This window comes from Bidens hawaiensis, unplaced genomic scaffold, assembly GCF_021521415.1.
Source record: "Bidens hawaiensis isolate Kalapana, Puna unplaced genomic scaffold, B.hawaiensis_p1.1 tig00007737_1, whole genome shotgun sequence".
Taxonomy (NCBI): Eukaryota; Viridiplantae; Streptophyta; class Magnoliopsida; order Asterales; family Asteraceae; genus Bidens; species Bidens hawaiensis.
The window spans coordinates 610,625-619,326 of record NW_027491536.1 but is presented as its reverse complement, the minus strand read 5'-3'; positions in this window follow the sequence as shown (position 1 = coordinate 619,326).

Genomic DNA, 8,702 nt, shown 5'->3' with positions numbered 1-8,702 from the left:
TGAAGTGGCAGCACATGATTGACCAATGCATGGATAATACCTATTAGTGCCCTTTCCCCTCTTATGACTTTATTAGCAATTTACATTTGCCAATTTGAGAACCATAAATTCTAAAGTTAAACGATCACAGTGTCGGCTCTTGGGTTGTGCAACCCGGGCGACCGGCCGAGGCACTAATTTTTTTGGGGCACACATTTTTTTTATATATGTATTTTTTTATATATTATTAACTTTTATTTTATAAAATAGGTACAAATCTTAATCCTTTTATTAGATGGTTGACTCAATCATTTTTTTACTCATTGAAGAAACACTAACCGAACCCCGGGCAGGTTACTGGTAACCTGGGGGTTGGAGAGATGTTTCCCACGAGGGGTTAGACCCTTGGAAGATGGTTCTTCTGATAACCTGCAAAACAGACACCGTGAGCTCGTCACTGAGAAGGGGGGGGTTCCTCCTTGTGACCACCCTCCGGCGTGAGAATCAGACTAGATTGCTCTTTAAATATAAAAGTATATTAAGAGATTGCTAGAGCAGATATCAGGTATATTATGATGATAATGTAATAAGATATGATAAGATAAGATGATCATACCATTTGTGGTATTTATAGCCGAAGGTAGGTTTCCAAGGGGTTTAGCCGGTCCAACACGCTACCAACTGTAACCTATGCACGTGCCCTGCCTGTGAGTGGTGGATAGGTAGCGGCTGACACAGAGCAGGCGTGTCGTGCACTCTTCCTCTTCTGCCAACTACAGGCTAGGCACGTGGTATGGCAGGAGTTGGTGGGTAGGCGGCGGCTATTGGTCACAGTGCTGTGGCGTGCTGTCTGCCATGCTGCTGTCAGTGAGCTGTCGCATCTCTGATCAGATCTTTTGTCCATACCTCGTCAGGTACAGTAAAAGATCCTTCAGTATACGGACTGGCTTATTTGGGCGGGAGTATTCCCCCTCCCGCCTCTGTGCGGGATTGCTCCCGGCTTGGCTCATTCCTTCAGGTGACACTGAACGATTGAGAGCTAAGTGCCTTGTGCGTGTAGCCATGCTGCGCGGGTGGCCTTCCCTCATGGCTTGTATCCGAGGCTGCGGGAACAGGCGGAGTCCTTCACCATGGGAGGCATTTCCTGCGGGACCAGCTTGCATACTGCGCGTAAGGACGTCACTTCTCTGAGCATGGTTGGTCCTGCGGATCCAGTTGGTCTCTGCGCAGACGTCCCTGTTTAAGGTGAGTCTTGCGGGTCCAACTGGGCTCTGCTGGGACCTACCTCTTCAAGTCCCCCCAGTCCAATGTTCTTCTCATGAGTGTTTAATGAAGTGAGGTGAACTTTTGGACTTGAGCAAAGGGTTTTGAAAAGGGGTTTTGTAAGGTTTTCCATGGGGATTCTTTCCGCGGAAGTCCTTGTCACTTGCAGAAATGCCCGAGTTTCCTGCTTGGTCTTTGGGTATGATGCGGGTAGGTCTGTAACCTCCTCGCAAGTCAGGAGCATTGAGTCCCAGTTGTATGTATTTTCCATGAGGTTTTGGTAGTTTTGAACATAGTGATCAATTATGTTAAGACCACCAATTCCATCCTGGAGCTTCAAACAACGTAGTTCTCGATGTTCCCGCTATGCGGGGATGCTATTTCCGTTTCCGCAAGCATTGCCCAGAAGATCCTTCTTGGTTTCAATTCCCAGCGGAGCGCTAGGTATGTGAAGGGTTTTGCCTTAACACTGTACCTGCGCTCGTCTTACGGTTACTTTACTCTCAAGGTATTCCTGGCGTCAATTCCCTGCGGGTGCTAGGTATGTGAAGGGTTTTGCCTTAACACTGTACCCGCATCCGTCTTACGGTTACTTGTTCACCAAGGTTCTTGGCTTCAATTCCCTGCAGGTGCTAGGTATGTGAAGGGTTTTGCCTTAACACTGTACCCGCAGCCGGCTTACGGTTACTTGTTTGCCAAGGTTTATTTGGCTTCAATTCCCTGCGGGTGCTAGGTATGTGAAGGGTTTTGCCTTTACACTGTACCCGCATCCGTCTTACGGTTACTTGCTTGCCAAGGTTTATTTGGCTTCAATTCCCTGCGGGTGCTAGGTGAAGGGTTTTGCCTTAACACTGTACCCGCATCCGTCTTACGGTTGCTTGCCAAGGTTTATTTGGCTTCAATTCCCTGCGGGTGCTAGGTATGTGAAGGGTTTTGCCTTTACACTGTACCCGCATCCGTCTTACGGTTACTTGCTTGCCAAGGGGTAAGGGGTATTTTCCCGCTTACTTTTTAATACTTTCGAAGTTTGAATTTTGAAATTCGAAGAGTTGGTGAAAAGATAAACCTCTGAAACGTCGTGCGACGGTTTCTTCTGACTGTGTCAGGACGTGCAGGAAGTTATGGTGACGTGACAGAACATGGTCATTCCAGTCGCTTTTTCAGGCGCGTGGGAGCGATTTTTCGGGCGCGTGGCCGCGAAATTACTGGCACACGTCCTTTCAATAGCTGTTGCCAGCTTGCTTTTTGCCACGTGTCATAGTTTCATTGCACATTTGATTTCTCTCTCCTCCGCATTAAATTCACCGCATTAATTGCGATTACTATATAAAGGGGGAGAGGGTTATTTGCAATTCACACTTTCCACTTTCATCTCTTCTTCTCAAGTAATTTCCGGCGAATTTTTCTGTTTAGTAAAGCATTACCCTGAAATCTCTTTTCGTCTTTCTTCCACCATGTCTTCTCATGATGCTGATGACCAGAAGACTGCTGGCGAATGCCAGTGCTCTCTTCCTGTCGATCTGTACCAGTATATCATCAGGAAGTTCATGCTCGAGTCTCTCGAGCCTGAGTTTCCTGAACCCCACCATACTGTGTACGATGCCCCTAGTGGCAAGATCGGGGTTTATGCTGCATTCTTTGTCTACGGGAACCTTAGGTTTCCGTTGACAAAGTTTGTGTACCGTGTCCTGGAGAGGCACGGTGTGCACCTGACAGAGGTGCACCCCATGGCCATTGCCAAGGTCCGGCACTTTGAGTGGGTGTGCCGGATACTGGGCCTTGAGCCCCTCGTTGATCGCCTGATGACCTTCTATACATGGAGGTGCATCCAAGGGTGGTACACTCTTACAACCCGTATCAAGGGTTTAAAGATTTGTACCACCGAGCGGAGTCTTCGCTCCTGGAGAAGAGAGTTCTTCTTCATATCCGCTCGCGCCATCCCCATTGCCATGAAGTTCAAGAATGGCCAGGCGCTTCCGAACCTTCCCGCCCTCAACTACGAGGAGGCGGAATGGTTCTCGAAGATTTCCCGGGTCCAGTCCCCGGTTTTCCGTTTTCCGGAGTCGGCGATGGTGATGCTGGGGATGAGCCGGGTGTGGAAGGCGGCGAATGCGGATAAGGTTCCGATCGTCCTTGAATATGGTTCGAACTCTGTCCCTTATGGTACGTCTTGTTTCATTTTGCTGACTTCGATTTTTACTAACTTTCTTGATTTCAGAGGGGAACGATCTTCAGTCGCTCCTGAATCCGCGGGAGGAAGATGGTCCTGCGCGGATGGGTACTCGTGCTCTGGACGGGAACGAGTTGCCCATCTTAGAGCAGACCGCGGGTCGGTTCGTGGAGGTTTACCCGCCAGGCCAAGAGATCCTGAGCCACCGACGGCCAGGTAAGCCTATCTTCTACCCTGAACCTCTCAATGCTGTGCCTGCTGCTGGAGTTCATGACATTTCTTCTTCTGAGGAATCCGCAGAAGGTCCTCCACTGGTGCGGAAGAAAAAGGCTGCCGTCGGGAAGGGCAAGGAGAAGGTGGCCTCTACGGCCGACCCGGTAGTCCTATCTGACTCGGAGTCAGATAATGCAGAGGTGGCGGGGAAGCCTGGTGGTGAGGAGACCACCGCTCCGGAGGCTGCAGGTGTTACCTCCGGGGAGGCAGCGACGACGACGGTTACCGGTGTCAAGAGGCCGGCTCCATCGGGTTCGCCCCCGCTCGTCCGTGCGTTCAAGCTCAAGAAACCCCGTGAGTACCCCCATAGTTCTTGTCTAAATTTGTTGTTTCAAATAAATTTTTCTAACACTTTTGCTTGTGCAGGTGTGGATGTTGACGCATTCCAGGGTGGAGTTGGAGCAAGTGTTCCCCCGCCAATGACGGTAGGCTTGGTCAGCCTTCCCGAGGCGTCGACCCAGGCGTCTGCTTCCGCTGGTTCCAGCCTTCCTGAGGCTGTTCCAGCTGAGAAGGTGTCTCCGCCGGCCGTGAGTGCAATTTTTACAGCATCTTTCACGGAGCCGGCGGTTACTGTTGCTGAGGAGGCGGTGCCAACAACGGCTACCACAGCGGCTGCCACTATACCTGCGCCACCGGCACCGACGGCCGGACCATCAGGTACACGCCGGGCTTTCCGCCGATCTATGCCACCTTCCCGTCTGCCTGACCTGTTGGATGGATTTCCTTTAGGTTCAGGTGATGGGTTTGGCGGCTATCGGCCTGTTATTGACCCTACAGGTACGTAGGGTTCTTTTTTTCCCTTATATATTTTTATCATCTTTTCCTAACTGCCTTTGTTTTTTTTTTTTTTTTTTTTTTTTTTTTTTTTTTTTTTTTTGCAGTGTCGGATTCCAATGAAGTGTATGTTCCAAGATGGAACATACGCCGAGGAACAACCCTTCGCACCCCTGTGGAGTGCGTGGACTGGGCTCGCCACGCTGCTCCTCCTGGTGCGTTGGGGGAAGCCATGGCTAGCTACCAAGAGGGTAGGCTAACCAATGAGCTTCGGGTTCTCCAGGCCCGGACGCAGCCCCGCGTCGAGTTGCTTTGTCGTGAAAACGACAAGTTAAAAGCAGCTCGCGCCAAAGATGTATCTGAAGCGCGGGCTCTTCGGGAGGAGAACCGGCAGTTGGCCGCTGCCGCAGCCGAGAAGGAGAAGGCATTCAAGGCCCTCGAGGTTGAAGTCCAGGCGCGACTCGAGGCCCGCTCCAAGGCTGCCCAAGCTGTGAATGAACAGCTTCGGCTGGCCAAGGAGACTGCGCGAAACTCAACTGAGAGGGCTGCCAAAGCTGAAGCTGTTGCTGAGCCACTTCGCGAAGAGAATGAGCAGCTTAAATGCAAATTAAAGGCTCTTCAGCATGCTCATGACGCCTTGGCAATGGAAGACGCCAAGAAGCTGCAAGAGATTCTTGACCAGAGGGGGGTGCTTGACCAAACCGAGCGGAAGCTTAAGGGCGTCGAAGAGGCTGCCGCAAAGGAAGTATTACTTGCCAATCTGAACCAAAGCGAAGCCGAACGCGCCCGTGACGAAGTGCAAGCTACCCTCCAATGGCTACTTCGAGAAGCGTTGCCTCAGGTATCCTCTTTTTTCCTCTCTTTTCTACTTGTAATTAGAAAATGTTCTAACTTGTAATTTTCTTTTGTAGGTTGTGCGTCAGGTCCTCTCAGAGACCTCTTATGACGATGCGATGAGCGCAGCCCTCAACGCTTCTCATGAGGATGGGCAGAAGACTGGCTTCCTGCTTGGTCTAGGGTTCGCTGAGAGAGGCTTTCCGCCCTCCAACTTCCCTTTATTCAATGTTAATACTGAAGCTGCTTATGACCATGCTGTGAACCAGTACGCTGCCTTCCCGCATCCAGTGGTGGAGAAGGTGAATGAAGTTGCTGCTGCTGATGATGGGCTAAACATCCTTAAGGCTTTCCTTGGGCAGCCGCGCTCTGACGGTGCTGGTCCAAGCGGAGGTGGCCCTGAAGCCTGATCCTGAAGATCCCTTCCCACTGCTAGGATAGACTTAGCTTTGTATAGATTTCTTTTAGGCGGGTAGTTACCCGGCCACTGTTGTAATACATCATTGAAATATTAACCTTTTTGCGTATAAGACTGTTATTTCCTTCTTTGGGTTCCTTGCTTTATAAACTTATGACTTGCATACTTAGTTTAAATTAGCAATTTTCCAAGTGTTCAGAATAAGAACCTTTGAACGTGGTTGATAGTGGGTTAAAGTTTCGCTTCCTCCTTCGTGATTGTGCGGGTAGAACCGTCACTTGCACTTGGTAGGATGGCTAAACTTTAACTTTTATCTAACCTGCGTGCTGGTTTTTCTTACTTTTTTAGGATAAGTTAACCTTTGAACGTGGTTGATAATAGGTGTGAAGTTTTGCTTCCTTTTTCGTGATTGTGCGGGTAGAACCGTCACTTGCACTTAGTAGGATGGCAGAACTTTACCCTTATCTGACCTGCGTGTAGGTTTCTCATCTTTTGAGGATAAGTTAACCTTTGAACGTGGTTGATAATAGGTGTGAAGTTTTGCTTCCTCTTTCGTGATTGTGCGGGTAGAACCGTCACTTGCACTTAGTAGGATGGCAAGACTTTACCCTTATCTGACCTGCGTGTAGGTTTTTCTCATCTTTTTAAGAATTTTGTTTTGAACCGTTCGACGCGCGGTTGTTGGTGCAGTTCCCTCGAATGATTCATGCGGGATAGACCGGCACTTTCATTTAATGGGATGAACTCCTTCAACTAACCTGCGTGAAGGTTTGCCACGTTATTGGGTTCGTGCGGGTAAGACCGCCTTCCCACGCAACGACTTCACGTGATATGAATGTCGTCCAGTGTTGGATAGTTTTAACCGTTCGACGCGCGGTTGTTGACAGGTTATTATTTAGTTTCCTTAATGATTCATGCGGATAGACCGGCACTTTCATTTTTGGGTGCTGAATTTTTTCCCCTTCAACTGACCTGCGTGAAGGTTTGTTACGTTATTGGGTTCGTGCGGGTAGGACCGCCTTCCCATGCAATGACTTTACGTAATTATGCGGTGAAAACCGGCATAATAGTGTCCAGAAAAGTATAAATGTAAAATCATCATCTTCGATGTTCTAGAGAGAATCATTTCCATTAGAAGTGGCTCTTGGCCTTTTCTTTACAAATTGGAATTGATTTACATGCAAACTGTGTAAATGAGCTCCCTTCCATGTTGTTGGGATGGGAGCGCCATCGAGCCGACACGCACCTGTTTCGGGATCTCGTTCTTTACGCAGCATGTAGTCTATTGAAGCTGATTTTTTATTCGTGTTTACCCCAGCCGTGGTTCCACACGCACCTGCCTGCCTGCTTAGCTTTTATTTCGCCACGAGGTGCGCGAGCGTCCCATCTCTGACGAATGTTTCGACCATGTCTTTTACGTCTATGCATTCTTCAGTGTTGTGGCCTTTTGTTCTGTGATAGTCACAGTACTTGCTCCGATCGGCATCGTGACGATGTCGGATTTCTGGAGGCTTTGGCCATGGGAGCTCTTCATTAGCAAATATGTCAGTGACGCTTTTGGTAAGTGGCGTCCATCTGGGGTTCCGGTGCGGCTTTACATTATCCCTTTCACCCAATCGGTGTTGTAAGCCGGATGAGGTGTCAAAGTTTACCCTTGACTGCCAAATGCCTTGCTTCCGTTTTTTGTTCAATCGGGCGGTGAGGACGTTGTCCTCTCTCGTCCTCTGGGTGTAAAGGTTTGTGTTCTGCGGAAGGTCTCTACCCAGTTGCTTCTCCGTTTCCGCATAGCGTTTGGCTGCTGTCATGATGCCATCCCATGTGGATGGCATTCCATCTTTACCCGTTAGGGTGCGGATAAGCTCTGGGTCTTGCGCGCCCTGGATGAAGGCTGCGCGAACAAGATCCTCGCTGATATTGCCCAAACTTAACTTCTTTGAGTTGAAGCGAGTGATGAAGTTTGGCAGAGATTCATCTTCTTCCCGTGTGCATTTGAGGATTGTCCATTGCTCCTCGGTATACTTTCGCTGCTGGCTGAAGTGTTGGCTAAACTTCTGCTGGAAGTCTGCCCAGTCGTAAATGTGGTTAACCGGTAAACGATCAAACCAAGCCCTAGCAGCCCCCACCAGCGTCATTTGGAACATGTAACACCACGTGGGTTCCGTCCAATTGCTAACGGTTGCCCCCGCTATGAACCTGTTCAAATGATCGTCTGGATCAGATAGGCCGTCATATGTGCCTATGTTAGGCATTTGTTTAGCACTTTTCGGGGCAATTGCTTCAGCAATGTCCCTTGCAAATTTGGACGTTCCTGCATTTGTAACGTTTGGTCTGAACGTTTTAGAGAAGTCTCGTGGACTTCCATCTATGCTTTTTGGTTTGAAGGCTTGTCCAAAATGCCTTTTTGGTTGGGTTTTCGTTTCTTTACGCTTCCCTTTTGCCTTATGACGAGGGTTCGCGTCGGAGTCGGATTCCTCCGAGTCATCCTCCCAGTATTCGAATTCGTCGGCCTGTTGCACGGAACGCAAGCGTTCGTTCAACTCAGCCTGGAATTCCTTTTGTCGTGCCTCCGCCCATGCCTTGACTTCGTCGAGAGTCTGGCGGGGGAGTCTTCGTTTTTCAAACTGGGTATCGGTGGATCCCAGTAGGCGGTCATTTACTGCACTTGCCCCTGCTTTAGTAAGTGGGGTAGTGTTCGTAAAATTTACTTCACTTGCTCCGGCTTCGGTAGCCGGAGTAGTGTTTGTAAAAACTGTGTTGCCGGTATTCCCCCCAATAGCTGGGGTTGTGGTTACCGGAATTTCTCTAACCATCTTTTGTATAAAGTTTTGAAAAAACTGGAGAAAATTGTAGTTCTAGCTTTATGCACGGATGGCGCCAATGAAGAAACACTAACCGAACCCCGGGCAGGTTACTGGTAACCTGGGGGTTGGAGAGATGTTTCCCACGAGGGGTTAGACCCTTGGAAGATGGTTCTTCTGATAACCTGCAAAA